At 38.9% G+C, this 27,981-nt stretch overlaps 1 long non-coding RNA gene across 2 annotated transcripts; it reads left to right on the forward strand.

The window, feature by feature from the left end:
• On the forward strand, nucleotides 1–26,850 carry LOC135260194 (uncharacterized). 2 transcript variants are annotated; one of them, XR_010331501.1, is made up of 3 exons: nucleotides 1–223; nucleotides 18,135–18,201; nucleotides 25,507–26,850. It is a non-coding gene; the product is annotated as an uncharacterized LOC135260194 (long non-coding RNA). The 2 variants fall into 2 exon arrangements; XR_010331502.1 differs by lacking the exon at nucleotides 25,507–26,850 and adding an exon at nucleotides 18,523–21,073.
• The last annotated feature ends 1,131 nt before the right edge of the window (nucleotides 26,851–27,981 follow it).

Raw genomic sequence — 27,981 nt, forward strand, 5'->3', positions numbered from 1 at the left:
GAGCAAGTGATCTGATTTTCTAGCGGAGGAACGCAGTCAGAGAGAGAGGGAGTGCAGGCAAGTGTGAGAGAGAGCGAGAAAAAGAGAGAGGGGGAGAGAAAGAGACAGAGAGACAGAGAGGGGCTTCAGGTGCCAGTGCACTGAGAGCTGTGGATGCTGCAGGACTTCACGTCAGCCCGGCCGCTGCACTTTGGGGTCCCGCGGTGGGGGAGAGCTGAGGTGAGTCTGGGGGCTGCACGTGAACCCCGTCTACGTCTGCTCTGCCTGGCTTTCCTCCTGATTCATTACTACTGCCTCCTGTTGGCTGCAGCCACAGTGTGCATCAGCGCTGGCCACAGACACAACGCATTAGAGTTAGCCTTTTTCTTTGCACTGCGCTCCAATGTAGCAGACACATTGTACTGCTATGTACATCTCTGGACCAGGGCTTCAGTGCTTCAGACTTCCTGCTGTGTCTCCAGCATACACACATACATACATGCATATGTACCTACATACTGTGTCATGTGTTCACATTACTAGGATACATTTCTATTCTTTAGCATTTTTAAAACAGTCACTGACAAAAGTAATTGCAAGTAGGGAGTTTCAAATAATGTCCGACATGCTGTCATGAAATTATTATGCAAGTCCTGGTCACAAAGAGCTATTTTAAACAAGTAGGATGGTGGCGTGTGACTGTGTGGGTGGGTTTGCGGGTGATAGTGCTTCTGTGTGTCTTTGTGGCTGTCTGTGTGTGCGTGCATGTGTGTGAATGTGTGTGTAAATGAGTGTGCGCACGTTCAAGTCTGTGTGTGTATATCTATGTGAGTGTGTGTGTGTGTGTGTTCAAGTCTGTGTGGGTGTGTGTATGTTTGTGTGTGTGTTTGTTTGAATATTTGTGTGTGTGTATACGTGTGTGCGTGTGTGTGTGTGTGTGTGCGTGTATATGTGTGTGTGTGTGTGCGTGTGTGTGTGTGAGAGTGTGCGCACGCGCGTGTGTGTATGCTTATGTGTGGAGGACTCCATATAAGTGTGTGTGTGGTTATGGATGGAACTGCGGGTGTGACCTCAAATGGGGACATTGCAGAAAACCAGCCACTGATGTACAGTTTGAGTTTATGCCATCTAATGAGCCCCAAGAATCTCTCTTACATATCCTTCAACTATTTCCTGCAACACTGTGGAAAGTTGACAGATATTATCAAACAGTCCTTACCTTGGTTTAAAGGAAATTTTTCTTGTAACATACAGCAAATTAGGAAAGAGCTGCCTATACGTATATATACAAAACTATTACACGAGTAAGTGACCAGCTTACTTAACCCTTTGGAACCAGGAAGTAGTACCTGTGATGTCTGATGCAGTGCGAGTTACCCAGGCTCTCTCACTTCATCTTTTGATTGTGGTGTGTAATTGTGTGCATAATTACTGTCTATACTGTGGGGGTGCAACCGTGGGCTGAGGAGAGTGAATCTGGCCCTAGAAGAGGGATTACACATCCAGCTGTAGATTATTTCTGTAAATTTCTCTACGTTTGCCCCCTTCACCCCAACAAATACACTCATGCTCACATAGACACACATGCAGACTTGTGAATGTGTGCACACACACACTCATACGCTGCCCCTCCCCCCCCCACCCCCGAACACGCACACCTGATACAGACACATGTCACTGACAATGACATGCGCACAAACACACACACACGCGCACACCTGTGGTGTCACTGTTATAGGAATGCCTCGTTAAGCTGCCCGGTGTTAACAGGTATGCCTGCACCAGCCCCACTCTCTGCAGACAAACGCTTCAGACAGCACATTCTGTCCCTGGCTCTGCCGCCCTCCCCCACCCCTGGCCTCCTCAAACAGCCCAGTTCTGCCTTTCTCACCGCTGACACATGCCCTACGCCCTCCTCTGTTATGCCTTCAAAAAGCGTGCTACGATGCCTTTACCTTGGCTGTCACCGAAGCTCTAGAATTTGTCATTCCATTTCTTTGCTTCTCCCCAATAATGTTCTCTTTCGGAAGGGCGCATTTAAAATATAACGATGTTGTTACAGCTCATAAACATGACTATTTGTGAAGGAGGAGAAAGGGGAAGTATTTTACTTTAATATAATATGTGGTTACTGACCTAAAGAAATCAATCATGTTATTTCAGCTATCTGATGCATAGTTAGAATATAGCTAAGTTCACGGCAGGACAAATTCAGAATATTTAAGAAATGTTTAGTGGTAAATCTTTCCTGTACCCCATCCCCCAGTAACATTATCACACAATACCTCTCAACAAGCAGGAATCAGCTATATTCAACAAAAGACTTTTTCAGTCTAAACAATGTCTCTCATACAGCCATACAAATTGGAAGCATTTTAGAAAATTAAATCAATCCATTATGTTTATAATGCATAACTATCAAATTAACAAACATTTTTTTCTGACAAGGATAGTATGACCAGCATTTGTCCGTTTTACAATAAACACGACATAGTTTAGTTTAGAATATTTACATTCCTCAGTGGGTTTGTGATGAGTAAAATTCATTATGAATTTTAAAATATTGGATAAGATGAAACCATTGAGTTTACCAGTAACATTAGTTTTTAACACGATCAGAGCAATGTATTTAACCTGTGTGCAAACTCTCTTGTTATGTCTGGGTAAACTATTTACTCATGTTTTAGGGTAAACACCCATGTTCAGCAGATTTTAAAAACACTTTAATCTTGTTTGTCTTCAATCAAACATTATATTACTTTTGCACAGATTATTTGACAGTTAAAACCATACATACAGTGATCATAGCTCAGAAAGTAAAGCAAACTCATCATCTTTTTAACTTTTAAGAGTGGGCTTAGGAAATATGAAAGCATAGAGCATAATATCACCCTTTTCCCCCATATGGAAATTCAGTAGAATTCATATCAAAGTATATGAATGTAAATGGACTGGACATTTCAATAAATTTGACCCTTCAAACTTGACTCTGACATAATACTGGCAAAGTTAATTATTCGGGTTTAATTACTTTTAAAAAACATGAAGAAAGAAAGAAAGAAAGAAATATGTTTATCTTAAAAATCCTTAATCTGCATGGACAAACACCTGTGACATTTAACTTAACACAGTGCTTAAAACACAACTTACATTGTCCTTCATTCAGTACAACCGTATAAAACCACCGCCAATGTACTTAATTTACCATAAATTTAATAAAGCTAGCTAGCTAGATAGGTAGCGAAAGACATTTTAGTGATGTGTCACTCCACAGGCAGAAGCACACTTTGCTCAATGCAGTGAATCTACAGTAAGTACTTCTATGCAAAGCCTCAATGCCTATCTGACACACTAAAACAGTTAAGGCATCTAGCGTTGTCATGGTAACCCCCACAAAAGTTGAGTTTCAACTAAAGGCAGAGGCTGTGAATGGTCTCTAGAGCACACAGAATATACATACCAAATGTGCATACCTATTTATTTATTTATTTATTAATTTTAAGGAGAGCCGGCAGTCCACCCACTCCTTGCTATTTATTTCCTCAGTGATTAGATGGCAGAAAGCAGACAGGGTTACGGAGAGAGATGAGTTCACTGTACAGGCGAATCAAAGCCCCAACCGCACAGAATCTGTACACAGGGAGTTAGAGAGTAGCTTCCCTTTGGACTGCCGCACCAAAATGTGGATATTATATCTTGTTTATTGATTTTAATAAAAAAAAATTCCAAATCAACAGACCACATTTGAAAGTTCTTCTAAAGTTCAATTCAGGACTATAGCTTACCTGTACCAGCAGGACCCCTCCATGCCAGTGCCAGCTTGTATCGCTCTCAGCAGCCCAAAGTTGGTGAATATGGAAGTGCAAGGCTGTAGCAACATGTATCAAATACCATGTAATACACATCATGAGCTCCATTATAATTTAGTTCCAATTGACTAGGGATTAGTCTTTACACTGTGCTGCTTTAATTATTCAGTTGTTATGATAATAAACTTACATTGTCAGGACTTTTAATTGTTTTGGGGTGGATTCATTTGTTGATTGCTTGTGGAATTCATGTTTCCTTATAAGCAGCCTTAACAGTACAGACTTACATACTCATTTGTGACAGATATGTGTTCCATTTCTTTTATTACATTCTTTAAACGCAATTATTTTAGAAACCATTTTATTCATATGACCATACAACTCACAGAACAGCAAAAAACAGGACCTTTTTTACTTTTTCATAAATTAATATAGTTTAACACTGTGCCACCATAAGAATTGTAAATTAAAATGTATACAATTTGTCACACCAATAAATGTATATTATCGGAAGGCACGTTGTTGAGGGGACTTGTTATAATAATTTTAATGTCAGGGATTGGAAAAAAAAATTTTTAACATCTGATTGTTCTATCTGCAGGCTACACAATCTTTGATAAGCTTGTGATATGAAGTAACATTCAAAAGCAAAGCTATGTTAGAAATTATATATATGAAATATGAAGCATTTACTGGAATTTCATTTCACGTATTGCTTCATTTCAGATCAGAAAGCACTTTGATGCCAAACACACACACGCACACATACAATTTGCCTACACTGTTAAAGCTTGCCAAAAGCATTTACACAAATCACAAATACACACACACACACACACACACACATATATATATATATCCCTGTGTATTTCCTGCCTACACACCATTTCATGGTCAGTATAATGGTTCTGTCTCAATGATTGTGTTTTTTAGTATCCACAAACAGTAACTCCTATATAAATAGGAGAGTGCTGTTACTCTGTGGTTTATGTCACAAGGTAAAATCCTTTGTTCTTTCTGGAGGAGATGGTAACAAAGGCAGTTAAATGCAAATTAATGAGATTTTTAATTCCAGTGTTTACTGTGCATTTTCTGTTGTCTCAGTATTGTGAAAATCGCATTACCTTTAAAAGTTTAACATATTTTAAAAGAAATAATAGACATTAGAAAATAAAATAGCAATTCAAATTAAATCATATACTAAACCATCCTTTCTTACACATTCCCACTTTGCTCATTATTATTATTATTATTATTATTATTATTATTATTATTACTTAAGCAAATCCTTGATTTTGCTGAAATTAACAAAACATTTTGTTCCACTTGAATGTATATGGTAATGCCCAACCACTCATTTTAATCTCATATGGAATTCCAGTACGCTCCTTTGAATATTCTTAAGTCTCACAGAAAAAAAACGAAATTGTTTTTATTGCGGTATCTGATTAAACATTTCTTCATAGATAAATAATTAACTTTCATTCCAAAAATATTAAAATGCTTATACTGTGTATAATGTGTATAAATCAAATATAAAACATTCAACTGAAAAATTTCCATTTCAACTATTATCCAGATTTCGAAACTGATAAGCAGACGTGCATAATGAATACAAACATATCGCACAGGGAAAAACAGGAAAACAAGATATAAAAAGACAGAGAAAGGAATTTGCTGATTATAAGTTTGGATTTCGGTACACGGGTTGTAATGCTGAAATCAATCTGTCTCGTTTTAAATCACAAGCAATTTTTTCTAAAGCAGTTAGATTTATGGAACACAAAGCATTACATTTTTTTTCATGGCTTTTTGAACATATTTGCACACATATTTTTATCATAGATGTACATCTGTTGTCATATCGCATTCAATATTGCAGCGCTACATATTTATTGCCATAATGTGTTACTTACAGCAGCTGCATTATGTGCAATGTTAGCGTGTTATTAAAATGGTCGGGTGATCTGCCGTGTGCCGGAACAGAAGCAGGATTCAGCAGACAGAGTATGAACACATGCTGCATGGCGACTGCAACATTCTCGTGCTACGCTGCTCAGCCTATGCAGCCCCCCTCATTGCCATACATTCTAGTCATACAGAAAAGACAATGGATTAGCATATTCACATATGTTGTAGTCATATGGAACAAAAGCTGGATATAGCCGTGCACGCTGTTGTCATATAGGGCAGACTAAAGTCATATTCAAGTGCGCTGGAGCTATATGGAACAGACAAAGGCTTATAATATTCATGTACGCTGTAGTTACATGATGGAGCAGACAAAGACCTGTCATACTCACACACGGTGTAGTCACACAGCGGATGGCGCTCTCTCAGAGGGAGGAGATAAAACTGCTGTGACTATTTGCTGCATAGGGCAGAGAGGAGGGGGAGAATTTCATTTCTCATCCTTATTCTGTTACTGTTACTGCTATTTTTGTGCATGTGCACATTTAATAACATTTTTTTTTTTAAACTGTGTCTTATTTGTTCACATTCTCATATGATCGTGTTTTTATTGGGGAATTCCCTGAAAATGACCAAAAACAAGAGCAATATATATGACCAAAACAGAAAACTGTGGTGAACACTGCGAGGCACTATGAGGCTTTGTCTGGTAGTTTGCTTTACAGCAGCAGTTTGCTTCCTACACATTGACTTGGATGCTGAAACATTCAGATTATGAAAAGCAAGTTAGTGAGAGAGTGAGATAGAGAGATAAATGGGGAGACAGGGAGGAAATGTGTGAGAAGAGGAGAAGATAAAAAGAAGAGGAGAGAGTGAGAAAATAGGGAATATTCATGCCGAGTGGAGACACACAGGCTGCCTGCTGTCTCACGACTTCCCGGTATTTTCTATGTTAAAACAGCAAAGCTGCCCCCATTCAGTATAATGGGACCATTAACATGTATTAATAATGCAGTGGGGGTAAATATCAGCAGTCGCTGCTCCCCTGGGGTGTGTAAAACAGATGTGCTATATCCTCTGCCTCTGACCATAAATGGGGGGGGGGGGATGCCGTGATGCTCCTTCCTTTCCTCTGACAAGAGCCTTTTACTGTAAGCACCTCAGCCTTTTAAAATGTACACCCAAGAACACAAGCACACACATATGCACACATTACATAGCATAGTCGTATGAAACTGACCATGTGTACATTTGGAGGAATATACATGCGTTTGTTGAACTAACATGTATATATGCCTCTGAATGCACACATGCACATATGGTCTGTTTGTCTACTGAGTGCGTGTATGTCTACATGTTTGTTCAGAGTGTGCATTGACTGTATCACTGCACAGAACTGCGTATATAGTGGGCGTAGTTCCTCACAGTAGCAACGTAAAACATGTTCTCTGAGGATTGCTCGGTAGAATTACCACTTCTGTTATATATTCCTGCACATTCCTCTACAGAGAGAGAACAAGGAACATGTAGGAGGAGTTACGGAGGCAGTGGTGTGTGTGTGTGTGTGTGTGCGTGTGCATGTTCGTGTGTGTGTGTTCTTTATAATGAATGGTTTGCTCCAGGTGTCAGGGTGAACATGTTCATTGTCTGTTTTTTTCAGCCATGCCGTGATTCTGATATAAACAACTGCTTCTGTTGGCAAGAAAGGTACTTGATTAAATTTTTCTTTAGACATAGAAATATGAAAAGAGAAGCACTATCTGACTGTATTCGGATGTTTCTGTGATTTTGAAATGTAAGATTCTTGTCATTTTCAACGCAAATGCTGAAGTGTTCAATTGCATGATGCAGTTAGTAGATCAAAACTAAGAGGGCAAATTCAGGTGCTACCATCGATTAATCAACAGTGCGTGATGCTGAAAGGCATAAGATGTGCATAGTGATCAGATGCAGCTGCACATTTGTAAGAGGATGCAAAGAAATCAAGGCTTGTTAAATCTAAAAAGCGATGGATCTGGCTGTTGCAGTGAGAGAGACCCTATTTTACCCCGAGCGCTGGTTCTCTGAGCCTGTCTGGTACAGCTGCCACTTGTGTGGATATGCACCAGCACATTTCCATATCAAAGATGGAAGGGTACCAAAGGGCCTATTACAGACTGTAAATGTCTCCTAACGAGCCCGACATGGCTAATATTAGCTGCGGGCTGCTCTACAGTGATGACTAAGTGACAGAGGAAATGGCATGTCGACATCAACATTCATGTGCTATTTTTACACACCACCCTGCCATCCGAGTGCGTCCCTCTTGAGGGGAGGGGGTTGGTGGGATTGCAGTTGCTTTGTTTGATTTGCGCTGTGACTCCCAAAGCTGAGCTACCAACAGAACTTGAGTTAGAGGTGAAGAATACAGGGTCTGGGTATGGATACATTGTGTATACAAAATCTGCAGTAAAATGCACCACAGCCTATGTAAATTGTAGTTGCCTTGCAGCATGCAGAAAGGATTACTTGGAATTATGGACCTTGGAGTTCAGCCAGCTCTAATATAAAGGTGCTGACCTTGCAACGAGACCATGTCCTGATTTCAAGAACAAAGCGGTGGACGTTTTGACAATTCAATATTGTTCCTCAGTTTTCTTAAGAATTAGAACAAATAAAGTACTTTGGGAAAATATGAGAAAAGTCAGACTGGCTGTCACTGAAACTGACTCTGAGCAAAAACAACACGGGAAATGTGAGATGGGCTCTGAAAATCGTTTAAAATATAGATATAGTCATCAGATCCGTGAGTTACAGGCGTCAGTGCCACTTTAGAATTGTTGCTATACCTTGTACCTGAGCCCAGCTTAACAAACTCCATATCAGAATTCCTGAGTAACTGAGGGAATGCTTGCATCCAAGGTTCTTCTGCAATATGGAATATGAAACACCTCAACTGTTTTCTTCTTTAGTCATGGTCTGCAGGGCATTATAGTGGTTATGAATCTGAGTCCGTAATCAGAAGAATGCTGGTTTGACTCCTCGAATCACCAGGGTTGTACACTTAAGCAAAGCATTTAACCCCAATTGCTACAATAAATGTCCAGCTGTACAAATGAATAATATATAAATTGTAAGTCACCTGGGATAAAGGCCTTCACTAAGAAAATAAATAATGCAACAATTATGTTACAGAGTGTGTCTACATGTCTGCAGTACAGCGGTTTGAGTGGCTGCGTCATTATCAGACATTTTGTGTCCAAATCTCAGTGTGCTCCCACAGAAGCATAAAAAAGCATCTGCCTGTACAGAGGACATCCATGAAAACAACAACAGCGAAAATCTCATTTATGCTGTTATTGTGAAAACAGACATAAACATGCATAAAACATTTGTATAATGTTCTAAATCCTCTAAAACTTTCAAAATAATTTCAAAATGAGCTCAGAATTCTAAATTCTGTAAATGTAGAGGGGTAGCAGCTGTGGTCAAAATTCTAATCTCGTAAATAGCACAAGACCTTACCTATATTTTGGTAGAAAACATACAAACCAGTCTTACTGCAGCTAGCTTCATGGAGCTTTACGTAGCCTACCAATGAGTTAGGTCACTGTTCATCCATGGTTAAAAATTGTTGATGTCAAGCTGATTCAACTGAATCTTTGCTCATTTTATTTTTCTATGTACTCAGATGATTGGATTTTTACCCTGCTAGGTTTCAATTAGCCTCATGACGGAGTTGAAGCTATGTGGTAATAACTAAGGTGATATAGGAAACTATTCAATGGAATGTGCTTTTGTAAAACCCCTGCTAGTGTGGAAATACTGTGATGTTTGTACATATTTGGAGAGTGATACAATTTTTATTGTTCTGTACTCCAGCATGTTGTATTTGTAAAGAAACAATGAATATAAGGTTAAAATACAAAATCTATATTGGATTGTCCATGTAGGAATTACAACCTTTTTTCTGCATAGTTCCCCCACTTAGGGGACCATAAGTAATTGGAAAATAAAGTCATCATATGTAGTACTTGATAGCAAATCCTTTGCATTTGATGACTGCTTCAAGTACACAAGCCAAAGACATCATCAGACGCTGGGTATCTTCCCTGGTGATGCTCTGCCAGGCTGCAGCCATCTTTAGTTCCTGTTTCTGCAGTGATTTTTGCTTCAGTCTTGTCTTCAGGAAGTGAAATGCATGTTTAATTGGATTTGGATCAGATGATTGACTTGGCTAATCAAGAACATTCCACTTTTTGGCTCAACTCATTGGCTACTTTAACAGTGTCATTGTCCTGCTGCAAAGTGAAGTGCCATTAAATGGGTTTTGGGGCATTTGGTTGGATCTGAGCTACAGGTTTGCTACAGGTTAATACTCACTTCATCTGTCCATAAGTTCCAAAACTCTGCAGTTTTAATGTACTTTTTTTTTTTTTTTAGCAAACTCTAACCTGGCCATTATGTTCTTCAGAGAGAGCCCAAACAAACAAAAATTGTGTCACTATCCAAATACGTATGGACTGCACTGTTGGTCCCCCACTGAAACATTTGGTTATCTTCCCATGACCAACATTTCCTAATTTGATCACTGGGTTAGTGAATGCAACCAGTTTGTGCTATCTGAAGAGGATAATTTATGCCAAGAAGAGGGACTGCCTCATTACTGCATCATGCAAAGCATTTCAGGCATTGGAGCGAGGCAGAAGATTGCAGAATCATTAATATGTTAATGAGCGCCCCCGCCCCCCCATGCTCCAGGGGACCTGGAGCCAGGAAAGGAGAGGCCTTCTTTGGAGCAGCATTGTACAAACCTGCTGCATCACCAGTTTTCATTTTCAGCAGTGTTTTCACATTCAAATAGTTTATTATGGCCTTTTATGTGAAAATGTAAGTCATGCATGTAATTAACCACAACATTCAAATCCACAGGACATTTTTTTGGGGCAAATATAACACCCTGGTTTTATAGAAATATGCATTTTGAGCTCATGTGGGGGGTATCAAAGTAAAAAGTTAAATAATTCTGTTAATTCAAACCAATACAAATGCAAATTCAATCAATAATTTGTCTTTTGTCTCACCAAGGACCACCCATACTCACAAGAGATGCACTAAGTTACTTTATCTATGAATTAGATTTTCAGAGGCAATGATATATCAGATTTTTTATGTAAAAACAACATTTCTGTCACATCTCAAGCACCAATAACTAGATCAATTTGCCAATGTCCTTGAATGCCCTGTGCTGTGCATGTGAAATGTGTGGTCCTGAGGTTTTTAGACAATGCTGTGGTCTGTGAGTAGCTTGTGGTCCAGACTCTAGTCATATGCACCTGACACCAATGGGAATATTACAGCACACTTTGGGAGGGGCAATGGGGGTGAACTGTCCTTGAGGAATTTGAATATTAATGTACCTGCCCAGCTTTTGCCTGTTGCAGAGGCTATATGAAATTCATTTATATTATTATTTTGTCAAGAAATAAAATGCTCTGTCACACTCATGCTGTAAAAGAGGTGAATGTCAAGTGGACTGATTTATCCTGATCCTGCGGCTCTGTCCAGGTCAGTGTACCCACACTGATCCTGTAATTGCCAATGACTGCATCTGCAGGAAGCAGGATCAGTGTTTATCTCTAATAGATAAACACTGAATGCTTTGGAAAGTGATTAGGTTGAATTAGCATGGATTTGAAAGCAGACCGTATGGCCTATTCACAGACTAGAACAGCACCTTAACAGGGTAAAGCACCCAGCAACCCCTCATTGGCCTTTCTTAAGATAGCTCAGATAAAATACTTCTCTTTGCAGACACTTTTCTGATAAAATTTTACAAAATTTAATTTCTTATTTTCTGCTATTTCCTATTGTTCCCATAGAAACCATTACACAATGACTATTGTTTCTAAATTCTTTCTCAGCTGTTACAAAGGAAATGAAGCCCATGCCCAGCAAGAAAGTGAACAAACATTTTGCCTGTAGGCCCCTGGCCCATTTTTGGATGAATAATTATAATGAGATGACATCCTCTCGACCAGCATGTACACTGAAATAATTTCACACCCTGATGGTACCGGAAGGTTTTGGGAGCATTTTATGGTCTGACATTTTAAACCCCACATTTATCCTCTTCAGCAGCATTCAGTTCCATCTCATGAGTCCTCTTCCATGGGAGACATGGCTTAACACTCCAAGTTTGTATGACGTATAAGTAAGTCTGGTCTTATTTCTACAGGATTAGTTCAGATGTTCAAAAGAATATTTTTTCCTACAGGTTACAGGCTACAGAATCTTTACCACTAGTTTATACAGAGGTACATTTATTCTGTAAATAATTTCAAGTAACAAAATTTGTGTTTCTTGAGATTGTAATTTTATTCTACCTCTAGATTTTTGATCAGGCAGCTAATTTTACTGATGAATGCTGGTATCCTGCTTTTCAAATTACCATTATTTTTTCACACTCATATTAATCACCAACATTTATGTTAACAGCAGGATGTTTCAGGCAAGAAAGTGTTGAGCGAAGCAGAAATAAAATAGGAGTGTCATGCTGTGAAAAACCAAAAACTAGGAAATGTATATACAGCAGAGTCATTACATTTGCTAAATGTGATTCCCCCCCTACTCCAACACATCTAGCTTAGCTTTTATTTTCTCCCTCTCTGAAGCAGATTATGGTTAATGGTGAGTCCAGGCTTGCAGGAATGTTACTGGCAGATTAAAGGAGACATTAATTTAGTGACAGAACCTCGTAGCACAAAACGCAGACAATCCACTAAGAACATATCTCTTCTTCCCCACTCTTATTTTTCCTTATTTTAATTCTATCCATCTTGCTCTCCCTTCCATCTGTTTCTCTTGAAGCTATACACTCTGTCTGTCTTCAATTTCACTTTCTCTTCCCTCATCCCCTCTGTGTGGTTCACTCTTTACTTTCCCTGATATTTCATCCTACTTGTCCTAGTCCTTGTTCAATTTAGAGTCATGATAACATCTTTGAATATCCCCAGTGGTGGATATTCCATTATCATGAGAACTCTGAGCAGGACACAGGTTCAGAATTTCTATCTCCTGACTGAAGAATTGTGCTAATTAGCAAATCCAGGTGATTTTAACAAAATACTAGAGAGGACTTTCATTTTCTGAACCTGGATTTTCTACCTCAGGCTGTCAGTGATAAATCCTGGAGAATACAGTCAGTCCTCTGCAGCATGCGAACACCATTAGGACCATAAGTTGTCAAAAAATAAAAGAAACCCTTGAAATGTGAGCAAGTTTAAAGTTAAACTTGAGATTTTACTGCCACCTGGTTTTACTAATTACTTTACCTTCTAGCTTCAGGAAGTAAACTCATTAGTGAAATCAGGTGACGTAGTGCATGGTTAGACGCAAATACATGTACCTAGAATTCAGTAGTCCCAATCTTAATCGCATATTATTGCCTATATAGTGTACAATTGTGGCAGTTGTAGTGAAAATATATTCTTTTATTATATTTCATAAAGCAATTATGAAATCCCTGCCTCTTCCCTCTGTGTGTGTGTGTGTGTGTGTGTGTGTGCGTGCGTGTGCGTGTGTGTGTGTGTGTGTGTGTGTGTGTGTGTGTGCGTGTGCGTGTGTGTGTGTGTGTGTGTGTGTTTCGTGAAGAGGTGGTCTATTGGTCTCTCTCACATAATAAAAACAAATAGTAAAACAAAGAGAGACTGGGTGGGAGAAAGAGAGAGGGGGAGAGAAAGCATGGCAAAAGGGTGAGGATGAGCCAGAATTCCAGTCTGGCTAATTTCCCTCCCCTCCCTTGTTGAATATTCACGCTTTTCTGTTTAGTTGGAGTTGCCACATTCATACACTCTTTCATCAGGCTGAAATCACCTCAGCTGAGGCCCTCATTTAAAAATAAAAAGTAAATGCTGTGTGTCGTTAATATTCATTTTCTTCTCACTAAGCTGGAAAGGATTCATGGATTACAGTCCAAAGCCTTTTATGTGACATAAAAGTGAATTATAATCACTGAGCATGACATGAAATGCATTGATAATGGCACATTTCATACTCCCAAGTGAGACAGACAACATTGCAAAAACAAGCAACGCAGCAGTGTTTTCTGTACTGCCTTGCTCTGTGCAGTGCAAGCAATAGTGCAAATTGCTCAAACTAAAAAAAAATAGTTATGGATGTGCATGTTAAAAATTGAAACCACAATCACTGTCATTTGGCTAGATGCTCAAAGCAACACCAATTTGTGCTAAGCACAGTAATATACAACTCACTCTGGGGTGTTAGTTCATATGAAACTAGTTCTAAATGATTTAAACATTAACTGAAATAAACCATAACTCTCTGAACTGTTTACTCAGAAGGCTGAGAACACAAAGCAGGCCTGTATAATTAATTAAACATTATTCCACAGGAAGTACATAGAGCCTGATAATGTTATATAAATAGAAATAAACACTAAACACATTTTACAACGCACGTTTTTAAGTTGCTATTTCGCATGATCATTTAAAGACATTAAATGATATCATCAATTTTCCTTCAACCAATAACTGAGCTGTACATTGGTTGCTTATTTACTGTTGACTCTGCAATCATGATAAATGCTACTGGCTGCCATTTTCCCCATTATTTCAAATATTTTCTAAAATTTTCCTACTTCCTTACTTACATTAAGAACCTAGTTTCATCTTTTCTAATGAAAATAGGAATTATCTTTGCATTAGTTATTTGCAGAGTCACTGATGTTTACTTCATGGACCAAAACATTGACTTTCAGTGAGTCAACACTGTGGGTTGATTCCAAGATTTAATCTAAATAAATGATATTCCATGATGTTTCAGTTCACAAATCATGTGTTGTGTAAATGGAGAGAAAAAGACATAGAACCCATTCATGCTTTTCTCATCGATTCCAGGTTAACAGAATTGCCATGAATGTCTGTACAGAGTACAACCTTGCTCTCCATTCTGACTTTGCCAATAACCTTACAGAATAACTTCCATGAATCTTGCACTAAATGGTAGAATTAAATTATATTGTTTAAAATGCCTTGCAGACTCACAGTGAGTATGTTTAGAACATCAAGTCAAGCAAGCTCACATCAGGAAGAAGTTTTTATTTTTCCATTATGTAAAAAGGAATTGAAAAATATCCATATTGCTTTGTTTCATTTTAAGGGCCTTCGTTTCGGATCAGGCACAGAGTGTGCAGGGACTGTATTCTACATGACAGTGCAATTGTTCATTAATAATCATGAAGGCTTGTTGCCGGCATATGGTTGTGACATGAAAAAACTGGTTTAGTATTTGCTTGTAAATGGAGATGAATACTGGAATGCATAACTCATTCAATCAGATTTTCTCTTTAACTTATAGTCAGATTTAATATTTATTAGTTTATTATAAATATATGTTATTCATAAAGGTGCTCAAAATAATTTGCATCAGTCGAGAGGGGCTGGGGTGGGGTGGGGTTAAAGAATTTATTTCAGCTCAAAGGTTAATGCCAGTCATGCAAAAATAAAAGGATCAAACAGAAATCAATAAAATATTTCATAGTGAAATACATAACTACTGTAGAATTGTAACCACCAACTGTGATAATATGTGGATCAGTAGCAAAGACTGTGATACAGGACAGGTTGTATTTTTGGCATATAATTTTAACTGTTGTTGACAATAAGTATGACTCTGCTAGTTACTTGAAGATGTTTCTTGAAGTACTTCCAAAAATATCCAGCTGTGTGTGTCAATAAATGTGAAATATTTGTTGTGGCACAGGTTCAAGTGTAATTTGATGATCTTAATTTGATACACGTTTGTAGATAGTTAGGCCTCAACCTGAGGATAGTGTGACAATGCCCAGTGCTTTTTTTTGGGCATATCACCCACCTCTTTTCTTCTACTACAATATATATATATATATATATATATATATATATATATATATATATATATATATATATATATATATATTCTTGAATTGACTGAAAATGGGATACTATGAGGAATTTAGTTTGTAATTATTATTTGCTGTTACCATTATTTTCTATTTCTTTCAATGTTTATGGCATAGGGTATCAATTAATTTGAGTAAATAAATACTGGCATGAAACCAGTTATTATGAGTTACACATTAGAAACAGCTATTTTTGCCTTAGTACATTTTAAAAATGATTACTATAATTTTTTGAATTAGTTTTTTCATTTCATCTGTCATTTTATCGTCATCTTCATTTTATCCCTTTCTTGTTGGCCATTTAATTTGTGCAAAATCCTTTTTTTTCCAAAACAAAAGGTAATGGTAAAGAAACTGGAGCTTTAATGAGGCCATTACTAGCCCTGCCTTCATTATGCCCCTTTGTGTCCTGTTTCCACAATAGTGATGGGACTCCCATGTTCACCTCTCAGATACCAGTTTAATGTGTCTGTGTCGGCCCACCAGCCCAAACGTACTTTCATTTTATTACTGATTTTATCATTTAATGCACCTTGTAATGAATTAAACGACCTCTGTCTAGTTGCCCAAAGGTGTTTGCCTCCAATTAAGTTATTCGTTATTGCAGAGAAACAGGCCATAGCTCACAACCATGAACTACAGATGAAACTCAACTAATTGAGAAGGAAAGAAAATTATTCAGTAATGAAGTTGGTCATGCTCCACAGATATTACATTTTAAAGAAGTATCATCATAAGGATATGTTTCATGGAGACACAATGACACAATTTTTAGATGATGGAAGAAGATGATAATCAGAAGCTGAACAATGGGTGACCATTTAGGCTTCCTGCTATCTGTGGCACAGCATTAGACACAAGCTGCATGAAAGGGCCACACTGGTGTTTATGTGCGCTTTATCGCAGTGCATCTCCTAGTGTCAAAGGTGATAGCCAAAGCAAAAGCGGTAAGGCTAGGCTTACAAAACAGAATTTCTTTGTGCAGGCCCTGAAGATTCCCCTCCACAAGAGAATCATTAAAAGCAATTATCACCCTAATTTCAACATAATGAGGGGTGATACTGCACACCCCCCGCCCTCCCCCCTACCCACCCACGCCACCTTACACACACACGCACTCATGTATACAGCACACTTTCACTTCAAAAAGGATTGTGGGAACAATTCCAGGTTCTTGCGTTTTACTCAGATCGGTGACAAAGCCTTAATTAATCTCTGGCGTTAATGTCACTTGTAGCTGTTCTGTGGCTAATGCTGTGCTCTGCGTAAGAGGGGTGACGAGCATGTACAGAGTGCTCTCATCTCTTCTTCACCCGTCCCTCCTCTCCCTGCCTCATAGCTCTTTAATAAAGAGTTCAGCCGGCCTCTGATCCTGCCTGAAAGGCACAGAGGGCTCAGGGAGAAAGCCTACGGTCTTCGTGGGTGATATCTATTTAAACCATCTGATTAGCACAACAATGGAGTCGCAGTCTACCGGCACACGCCAACCCCTCTCTCCCACAGGCACCACCACCATTGTCAGAAGCCCACATCAACAAACGCACTGGCCTCGCCATTCTGAGCATCTCTAATGAGCTGGCAGTCCGGAGTTTTTATAACGTTTCCCGTATTTCCACACAAATCTTGCATTTTCAGATATTCACAAGTGCGACAGACGCTCTTATAATACAGATTACACTGAAAGTACTTGCCATTTATTCACCTCGGATCTACGTTAAGTAGGTTAAGTACCTTTCCCAAAGTCACAACAATTTATACATCCCTACTTGGACAAGAACTTCCAACTTTCTGGTTTTAAACCAAATTCCCTGACTTCACCACTTGGACACGGGAAACTGGTAGAAGATTAGGTGACGTGTGGTGAGAGAATTGGCTTCATCATCAGTACTGCATCGACATAAAGTCATAACATAGTGTCTACTGAGCTATTTGAGGGTTGCAGGTTGCCAGAATTCCCCACTAAAATGTGGATTGATCTTTCAAATACAACGCTGATGAAATAATTATATTCCGCAATACACAGCAATATAGGCTTAAGGTATCCTGGTTACATTATTTAAGTAATGTAATGCTATAACTTTCTTCATTTCCCTCTTCCCCAATTTCATCTGAAGTTGGTTTATAGCACAGAGGAATTGAGAGTCCTGGCTGCTGTATTGCTGCATGCAAATATGTCAGTAGACATCCCATCAATGTATGTTAACCACAATATCAGTCACTTATAAAGAATTGCTAAATACTGTAAAAGCACACATGACCAATAATTGTAACAGCTTGTTGCAGAAATTAATGGAACACAGAGGTAACATGGGATCTGCAGAAGTGCGGTGGCCAAGCAGTTGCTAAATAAATGACGAAATCACTTTGCTTAGATGTTGGCTGTAATCCTTATGAGGAGATTTTGAAAAACAGTATATATTGCTAATAAATGTAATGTAGAGGGCAGTAGAAATTGACCCGTCCAAATATGCATTGACAAAATCCTGTTTCCTCAGGTTGGACACAAGAAGACACAAAAAAGACTAAAGAATAGAGATGGAGACTAAAAGCCATCCAGGAGAGGTAGACCTGTCTTTCCAAATTGTTGTTATTACCTAAAATTCCAACATTGTCTTGTGAATCTTTGATTTGCAAGCTTTCTGTGTTAATAGGTCCTTTAGATTTTTATTTTCAAGCCAAATGATTAACATGCTTTTTCCCAGATATGATTGTTTTGTTTGCCAGAGAGAGTCATACAGGCTGCTTGCCTCTTTATTGTATAGAGGCTTTCTAACTCTGTACCATCTGTCAAACAACATAAGCTCCACCTTTTAAATTGTAGTTTATAGATATATTTTTGGAATGATTTTTTTTTACTAAATATATTTCCTTGTCTTTTGGCAGAGGTAGAGTCTGTGGCTTCAGTGGCCTCTAAGGCAGATATAATATGAGCTACAGTGGAGTTGAGAGTTTAGAAGCAAAAGAAAGACAGACATGCTACTGTGGCGTGGAGTGAGAAAAGGCAGTTAGAGGTGCTGACAGGAGATGGTGCTTGGTGGGGGGTGCACAATAACACAGATCTGCAACAAAGGCTGCTGCTTCAGTCCATGCATTTTCAGACACTGCTGGGAGAATGTGGGTCTATCGGATGAGTGCTCAAGACTGGGGTATGCCCAGAGGAACTGATTAAGATGTGGGAAGATTCGGCCCAGTGATTCGTCACTGGATTTGTCCCACGTCAAAAGAACAGACTGTGTTTCACCCTCTACTACAACTGTTAAAGCTGTTAATTATCTCCCTTCCCGTTTCTTTTCATTTTAATCACTATCACTGCTTTTTTTTATTTTAAATTATTCAGTTTCGTCCTCCCTCTTTAAAGTATTTACAGAAATTACTGTAAACAGCAAAACAAAAGCAATTCAAATAAAAAAGACACATCTGTTTGATCTCAGCTGAATTCAACAGACGCACGTAACACCTATAAATGCCAATAAACAAGCACAGCAGAACAAAGCTGCTTTAATTTCAGTTCCATGCAATTCCCAATGACTTCTACCCTGTGAGATTACATATCCGGACACAGCCTAATAGCCATTAGAAACACCCACACCGTGCCACTGTAGCCACATACAAATAGCTACAGTATACTACATAATATGTTACATTTGAACCGAAAATGTTTTGTGTACTTGAAAAGTACTGTTATACAAACATAAATACATATATGCAATATTTCAATAATTAGCATGCTGTATGAGAAACATTGATTTGCGGGTGTGAATGCTAATTCCAGTCATACGCTGAAATGGATTATTGAAGCCAGGAGGTAATGCTGTATAAGAAATACGTAATTCTTAATAATTTTCCCAGCTGTTTCTGAGGAGCAAACTTCTTGATTCCACTGATGCCGGCACTGGGACCATGTTTTTTAAAAGTGCATCGGGCCACATACATGAGTCATGATGTCACTATGTAGTCTGTTTCATTACAGTGCAATGTGGATGAGATGTGCATTTGGGAAAACAAAAAAATGACCCAGAAATACATAATCAAAAGGATGTGAGTGCTTAGGGCCCAAAGGCAGTGATTGGGATGTGGAGAACATTATGTGCACGTTTCAGAAAGCTCCCTTCCTTGTCCTAGGCATAGAGCTAGGCTCAGTTCTTGCCCTGGAGCTGTTGCTAACATGCCGTGGTATTGTAAAACTCGAATATTTGTCCTTATGATTAAAATATAAGCAGAACTGAACTCACCCCAATTCAGATTTTAACAACACTTGACTTGAGCATTGCTGAAGGACATAACATCAGCACGGCCTACAATTTTGTCTATCTGTCTGATTCACTGTTGCTTGATGCCCTCTTCAGGTCATCGATTTAAGGATAGAAGTGGGTCCTCCATGTTGATCTGAACCATGCAATCACAGCTCTGTAATCTACTCATGGTCTGCACTGACGGCCTAATTGTCTGTGATTTCTGAAGACAGACCTTATGTCATGTAACAACTAGTGAAGAGATTTGGATTTGCAGACTCCAAACTTTCAATAAGGTGAATCTCAGTCTGAAGTACCACATGCAAGCTAGGGACTCCCAATCACAAGACTGATGCCTGTGAGCTGGTAAAAGGCAAGACAAATCTTAGCACTTAAAATACACAAACAAGCACAATTCCCCATGTAGCTCAGGGATCTGATGATTCGGTGTGCTTTCACTTTCATAGAACTGTATGATAAATATCCTCAGATACAGTATGTATTGATCCGCTGGACTCTTCCTGAGATGCATAAGAGCTATAAGATTGTCTGGGGCATGTGACAGAAGGAATCTCATTAGAAGCAGAGGCTTCCTTTTATCCATGTAAGCAAACTCTTTATTGTTCACATTGTGTCTGGTCAGCACAGCTGTCTAAAGCAAGGATCTGTCCATCAGCACTAAAACCCATCGCTCTCTGAGAGGGGGTGCTGGGACAGAGCCAATGAAATGGCAGATGTAGGAAGGGTAATTTCCCAGAGAGCTTAAATTGCACTGTAAATGAATTATTGTTTAAGAATGCATCTAGAGAAAGAGCAAACTCCACTTTTCTCACAGAGTGCAATCTGTTTTCAGCAATTGTGTTTCTTAATTTTGTTTTTTATTTTGCATTTTCCATCATATTCATTAATACATATTCATGCCCAGGAATTGACCCTGTAATCTTATGAGTATTATCACTTCTCTTAAACCACTAAAGTACACTGCCACATCTTTCACTGGGATGTATTTGAGACCATAGACAACCTCAACACTAGAATTGTAATACAGTAGCTGCAGTACATGGTGGAATAATGGATGAGTCACAGGTCTCACATCTCTGAAGGAGTCATAAATTCACTCCTGCTAGTATCCAAGTAGGATTTCACCATTTGTTTTTCCTTTAACTAAATTAAAGAGTGTAAATCAAATGAATGGCCTTGATTCAAGCATTTGTTCTAAACTATAAATGAAAATTATTTTTTCCTTCAGTTTTGGCAAACCACTTAGGATAATTGCTGAATTTGCCAAACTGTAAGGGGAAAAAATGACAACTGAAAATTGGGTTCCACCAATAAACAGCTGTTAAATCAATGGCAAGTTTCAAAGTCTTAGTAAAATGTATTTTTTTCTGATGCTGTCTCTAAATACCTTCTTTAAAAATAAAAAATAAAATGTTACTGAAAATCTGCATTTTATTGAAACTCGGAAGAAATATACCCAAAAGTTCACCCCCACAAACATTTTGAAAAGTGTTGAAAAGCTATAGGAAAGATATCAGTTTAAAAAAATGAAATACCATCTGATCTTTACTATGTGGTATAATTCTGCTCAGGTTGCCTCACTGCAGTGCTGTATTATTTTCCGCACGAGGATGGGCTGGGGATTGCTGCATTGACTGCATGCGCAGAAAGACACTGACTTATTTTCATGGCTCAGTGCTACACGGTTACTGTGCAAATTCACTAAACTTTATAGTACGTGGAAAACCCACTGAATGGTATGGACCATCCAGATGATTTAAAGATCAATAAATCTCTGCTGCATCTACAAAAAAACTTATCCAACAAAAGTTCAGTCTCCATTGAGATTTGTTACATCTGGCACATTAGCGCACCATAAATTATGGCCAGAACTGGGAAATCCTGAAGCAGAAAACGGCCGAGGCTGTGAATAAGCTGGGCCTTTCTTCCCTGCGCCATTGCTAAAGCAGTTTGACAGAAGCCGCTGTGAAGCACCCTCTCTGCCTCCAAAACAAGACAATGGCCGGCTGCTGTTCTGATGTACCCCGGGGAAGCGAAGCGACTAGACGCCTGCATCCCCAAGACGCGTGGCTGTTTATCCCCACAGCGTTGCTCTGCCAATTAAATGCTGTGACATTCTTCCTCTGAAGGACACTGGCGACCAGCCAGTCCCTCACCCACCTCCCGCTCGCCCCCCGAGCCGTTTAATTGAAACCGTAAAGAAGTTCTTGGCACAAAAGCCCTTATGTGGGCTTTGTTGCAATTAGGTTGACCAGAAAGGGCAACGGAGCTGATAAAACAGGATTAGAAGAAATGTATTGGTCGGATATTATATGCTGTGTGACATGTTCAATGGTGGAGGAATTAGTTTGGATTGACCTGTAAGGGGATAAAGACAGAGCAGGCAAAAGGACAAAACGGCAGGATAATAGGGTCATAGAAGTGAAAGGGCGGAGTGTTCTTACTCAAAAAAAGGGAAAAAAATCACCTCTTACATTTACTCTAGTTTTCGTTGCAGTGAGTGGTCCTGTTCTGAAAAAGCAGACAGGGAACATCAGGGCTTCTTCTCCCAGGCCAATCACTGCTCAATGACCATGTAGATAATCCACACATTATATACCTCTGTATACATTAAGTTTAAACTCTTAAGAAAGAGATTACTGATAAAACCCTTGTAATTGTCTTTTTTCACCAAGGTATTTTGGGTATTTCAACACAGACAACAGGTTAAAATATATTGTTGAAAAGAACTGTCTCAGAATGTATTTCATTGTGAGTTTGGTAGGTCCATTGGTCTCATCCATGCATTCAATGACAGTTGCAAATTTATTTAGCCTTTGGTTTTGCTTACCAACTGCAGCTATGGAGTTCCTGAAAACATTTAACCCAGTCGCCCTGTGACAGTTAGCCGTGAAGGTGGTTGTATGCTGGGTGATAGTGAAGTCACAGGGAACAGGAGTCAAACAACAAACGGCATCTATAGGGGAGGTAAACACTTCCTCACTCCCATATAGTTCCTTTTTAGGAGACTGAGGAGGAAGGTACAGTCTGTAGGGCTTTTTTGTTTTTTTGGCTCTGTGGAGACTTACTCAGGTTGAGTAGTGATTGTATTTTCTTGCCTGGCTAAAGGGCATAGAAAACAAGTAAACAAAGAGCAGTTTTTCACAGTATGCAAATTGTGGAGGGTCTGTTCTGGAATTATCACTGGTATCACATTTTCACAGAATGGAATAATTTGAATGAGGTCTTCTCTCATTGGTGAAGCAAAGCTGGTGGCATACTATTCCCCAGAGCCACTGTATCTCAGATATCGGTACAGTGTGATGTGCTATTGTTCATAGGAAGGCTCTCGCTCACTGAAACCCCACAAGCAAAGGCAAGGAGAAAACAAAGAGAGCTCTGTGCTATACCACTATTCTCATTCATCACAGCTCTCTTACAACATGCTTCATACTGAAAGACTGGAAAACTTCACCCTCTGGCATCTCCAGCTTCAGATCCAAAGCTTTGTTAATGACATTGTTGCAGCTTGGAGAAATGTCTATGTCAAATCACAAAGTGCACAGCGCGTATTACTTAGTTCAGCAAGATATCAATTTAGCTTTTTAAAAAAAATTTTTTTACCTTTTTGGATACTACAAAAGTTAAGCTCTTCAACAGATTAAGCAGTTTATTAAAAATAAATAAATATTCATGGATTAGAGCTTACTCTTTTGCATATAACATCATTGTAACTGTCCATTTTAATCCGCAGCTATTTCACAGGCAAAGTAAGTGCTTAAATCCCCTTGGCTCTCAGCGGAAAAAATGAATTGGAAAAGGTGGGGCTCATGAAGAAGTGGCAGGGGGATTATGGGTACCTGTCTATCGCCGTGGTAACAGTAGTGCACCTGAGACTCTGGAGCTCCCTGAAACCCCTGGGGTTGGTGGACTTACTGTTCAGAGGGTCCCCTTTTCTTTCTGAATGTGCAGAGAGTCCCTGCCATAATCTTCTGTTTCACAGCTGTGGGTTCAGCCCTTGTGGTTGAACACCACAGAGCCTTTGTCGCAGACAGCTAAGCCAGTCAGCTGGGAATATGGACCTGCAGTGGAAGTTTTCTGAAGATAAACTGTCCTCTTTGTGTTTGCTGTGATACTGCTTTCGCTACCTAAACTATTGGGTCTACATCCCATACCCGCCTTAATAATAGTATAATATAAATCATTTTCTGGCAGTGTATGTACGTATGCTATATGTAAATTAACATTGGGGCCTAGAACGTATAACACAAGAAAAGACTTTGCTGACCTGCTGCGTGATAAACAGACTGTGACAGGAAACCAACCATTCTGTTTGCCCTGAGCAGAACAGGTCTTCACCTTATGGCTGTGAAGCTTGTCTCCCCCTGTACTTGTCCCTCTACCTTCTCTCCATATCTTAAAAAGTACTCTGGGGGTGGTAAGAGTTAGCTGAGTTGTTTGAATGAGGGGAGATGACAGCTTCCTGGCAGAGTAAAGTCAAACCTTTCTCAGAAGGGTTATCTGAGTGCTAGATCAATCTTTTATGTCTGCAAAATAAATAAATAAATATGAAATTCACTGAATAAATGTTCAGCAGCTAACATTAACTCATTATGGAAGGACTATAACTTTCTGAGGATCTATGCAACTGTTCTTCATAGCAGAATTCTCTACCTTATTGGCCAAACACTGACCACAGCTGTGTTTATTTTAGGCAGATACAACCTAACCTGGTTTCTAAAAGTGATCAAGCAAAACTTGGGCTGAACACTGAAGAAGGACATATTATTTTCTGCTTTTGCACCTATATATGCAGCGGAGTAAGGAGTACACATTCGTCTTTGTATTTTGCTAAATACTTATGATTACTAACATTTCAATATTACATGCCTTCATCAGGGAATTGTCCGGGTCCCTCCTTTGAAACTGTTCTGTTGTTTTACTTTGCATGCAGTGTTCATGACCAATCACATTTATCATTCAACCATCAGTCACCTAAATAGTCCAGACGGCCTCCATAACGGCCTCCATGCATGGAACTGATGTCTGTGAACTAATAAAATGCCCTTCTGCAAACAAGTTACCACAGACACTGTCTCTATCAACAGACCACCTGCTGGTAGTTTTCTCATTCAACTCTCCATTCCAAATCACTGTGAACCTGGGTTTTTATTCTGAGCTCAGTCTATTCTAACATTGTAAGGAATTGACAGCTGTGCATTTTGTAATGTTCAAGTAGTTATTTTCAAGGTATTCTCTACTGTAGGGATATACATCCCCTGTCATCTATGTCTGCAGTTCATTAGGTTTTCCTGCTCTATTCTTAAGCCCATTACACTCAGAACTCGGAAGTGATGCTGCACTGAGGCAATTGCGGCCATGAGGAGTTTATTGAGTCAGTGTGCTTAAGTGCCCGAGCAGAATGAAATCCTGCCGACATTGTGGCTCAAGAGGACAGGTTGCTCCACTGTATTCTTGCTTATTTTTCTATGGCCTTGTAACAGTTGATGGATGCAGGAAGAGAAATGTTGGCATCTTCTCTTAAATCAGCAGGTTTACTCACACTGAACAGTGTACAGTTACTGGTGTTCTGTGGCCTCAGCTGACCTGATCTGTGCATCGACTCTCTTCACAGCTGCACTCAAGTCCTGAGAGCAGAGGACAGAATCCACGAGAGGGGAAGAACCACATCCAGCGGGAAAGATGGGCCAACTGGGGCAAGGCAACTATGGTGGAGTGAGGCAGCTGGTGTTGTGAATCAGGCCGCCATAGTGTTGGGCACGGCTACTTCACAACACCAGGGTCTCACCTCATCCCATGCAACTGTATCCATACCAAGACTACACCGCCCCCTCCCCCCAAACTTCATCCATGCATAAAGAAACTGTACCCACATTACTCCCACTTCACAAAACCCCACCTCAAAACTTCATCCACACACAAACACCCCTCCCACGCTACTCCCGCTCCACAAAACCCCCAAATCTCAACAATAAACCTAATGGCATGGCTTTGTGAGCAACATCAATCAATCCCTTTTTGTTAATATTACTTAGTAATATTAATATTTATCATAACTTATTTCAAACATCTTAAACATTTGGATATGTACTGGATCAGGTCAGGCTACATGTGTTCAACAGCCATGTCCCACCAGGGATCCAAATTTATAGCCTTTCAGGAACAAAATTAACCAGTCTTTTGAGTAGTATGAGTCAGGGTCTGACTAGGTGTTCTCAGTTCTCTAGCATTATGTCTGCTGTTCCCTGATGTCAGGACTAACTTTAAGATAGCTGACTACTCCTGTATCTGTAACAGCATCTGATGGCTATGGAATTCCTACGAGCTAATGACCATATTAAAATTGTTAGTATTTCAAGAAGGCTGCTACACTGAAACATAAAAACGTATACCCAGAAATAACCAGATAATATGCTCGTAAAAAGATTCTTCATAGCTTCATGATACATGTTATGCATAAAACTGAATTTTATTATTATCTAAACACTCCTATTTCCTATTTCAAATACAAAACACAGCTAAAATGCCTTTAGAAAAATATTTAGGACAAAGATAAGGTCAGCACTGTTTTCATCTTGGTTATAGCCGTACAAAATCAGGTTTATGTTTAATGAACAGGGTGTTTCATCACAACCTTGAGCCTGTACACTCACTCAGATGTATTAGCTTGAAATTTTTTTATTATTTTGTCCTTTGTTAATATACAATAGTTTGAAATGGAGATATTATTCACTGCTACATTTCACATTACACATCATTCATTTAATTCAATTTATGCTTGTCACATGTAATACTTTTAATATGTATATGTTGATATATGATATATTTAACTAATTTTTTCATAAACATATTTTTGTATTTACTACAATGACTGAGATGCAGAAATTGGTTGTACAAGTGATGACTGAATGTCTGTTATGCCTGAAATAATTACTGAATAAACTCTTAAATCAACTCATTCATGATGATCTGAAGTTTGATGTGAAGCACATCACAGTAAAGCAGGGGACTATTCACCACCATCAATATGCAGCCCTCATATGGGTGATGGGCAGAAGCCATTTTGTGGTAAAACTAAGGTAAACAGGCAGAGAATTACTATGCCAGTTAAACTGAAGGTGATTAGATGATCGGGTTTGGATTTTTTCCAGGACAGCTGGGACCCCAAATTCTTTGCAAGAGGTATCATGACAGCTTTAATGACCATGGTCAGTTAGTACCTTGCCTTAAAAGATGGCTTCTTCCCTTCTCACCCCCTTCTGGCCAACCAATGTGACTTCCAGGTTTTTATAGGAATAAAAAGAGCATTTAAAAAAGATGTACTTTTACTTTTACAAACATGGGATAACAATAGCTCCAATAATAGCTGCCATCTCTTTTCATAAATATGTTAAGAATTATTTCAGCAAATTACTGGAGATGGTGAAGGTGAATGAAAGGTCACTTGAAAGGACCATTTAAAAAAAATTTTTTTTACAGATTCCAGAAAGGAACTTCATAGAGAACAGTACTAGTGACATGTTTATACCTGTAATGCAACGTTTAAACATATCTGTCACTTCTGTATGTAATAAGTACCACCTTGCTGGACAAAAAAAAAAAAAAACCTGCATCCACCATGTCTGCTTAAATGAAATCCATATCTTTATTTTTACTGAATTTATATTTTGCTTACAGAAGCAAGCTTGCACACAAAGTACTTCCCATTTTTAAAAAAATGTTTCACAAATTAAAGGAAGATATGCACCTAAAACAAATAAATTAAACAACAAACAAACAAACAAACAAAAAACAAAATAAACCAGCATTACAAAATTGATCTGAACACTGTCAGATCCTAATACCTACACAAATGCACATCAGAACAATAACACCATGCTGTCTGTGAACATAAAAGCAGCCAAATTACAAAATGTGTGAATAATGGGGTGAATAAAGTGGTGGCATGTCTAACACACTTCATATGAAAGAACGTTACTGCCCCCTGTCCAGTATTGTTGGTCTAAAGCTGATTCAACTTCTACAACAAAAAACAAACACGATCCAATTGGAATTATAAACGGAGAGAAACAGAAGAAACATGCAGGGG

The sequence above is a fragment of the Anguilla rostrata genome, chromosome 1 (assembly GCF_018555375.3).
Source record: "Anguilla rostrata isolate EN2019 chromosome 1, ASM1855537v3, whole genome shotgun sequence".
In the NCBI taxonomy this organism is placed as follows: domain Eukaryota; kingdom Metazoa; phylum Chordata; class Actinopteri; order Anguilliformes; family Anguillidae; genus Anguilla; species Anguilla rostrata.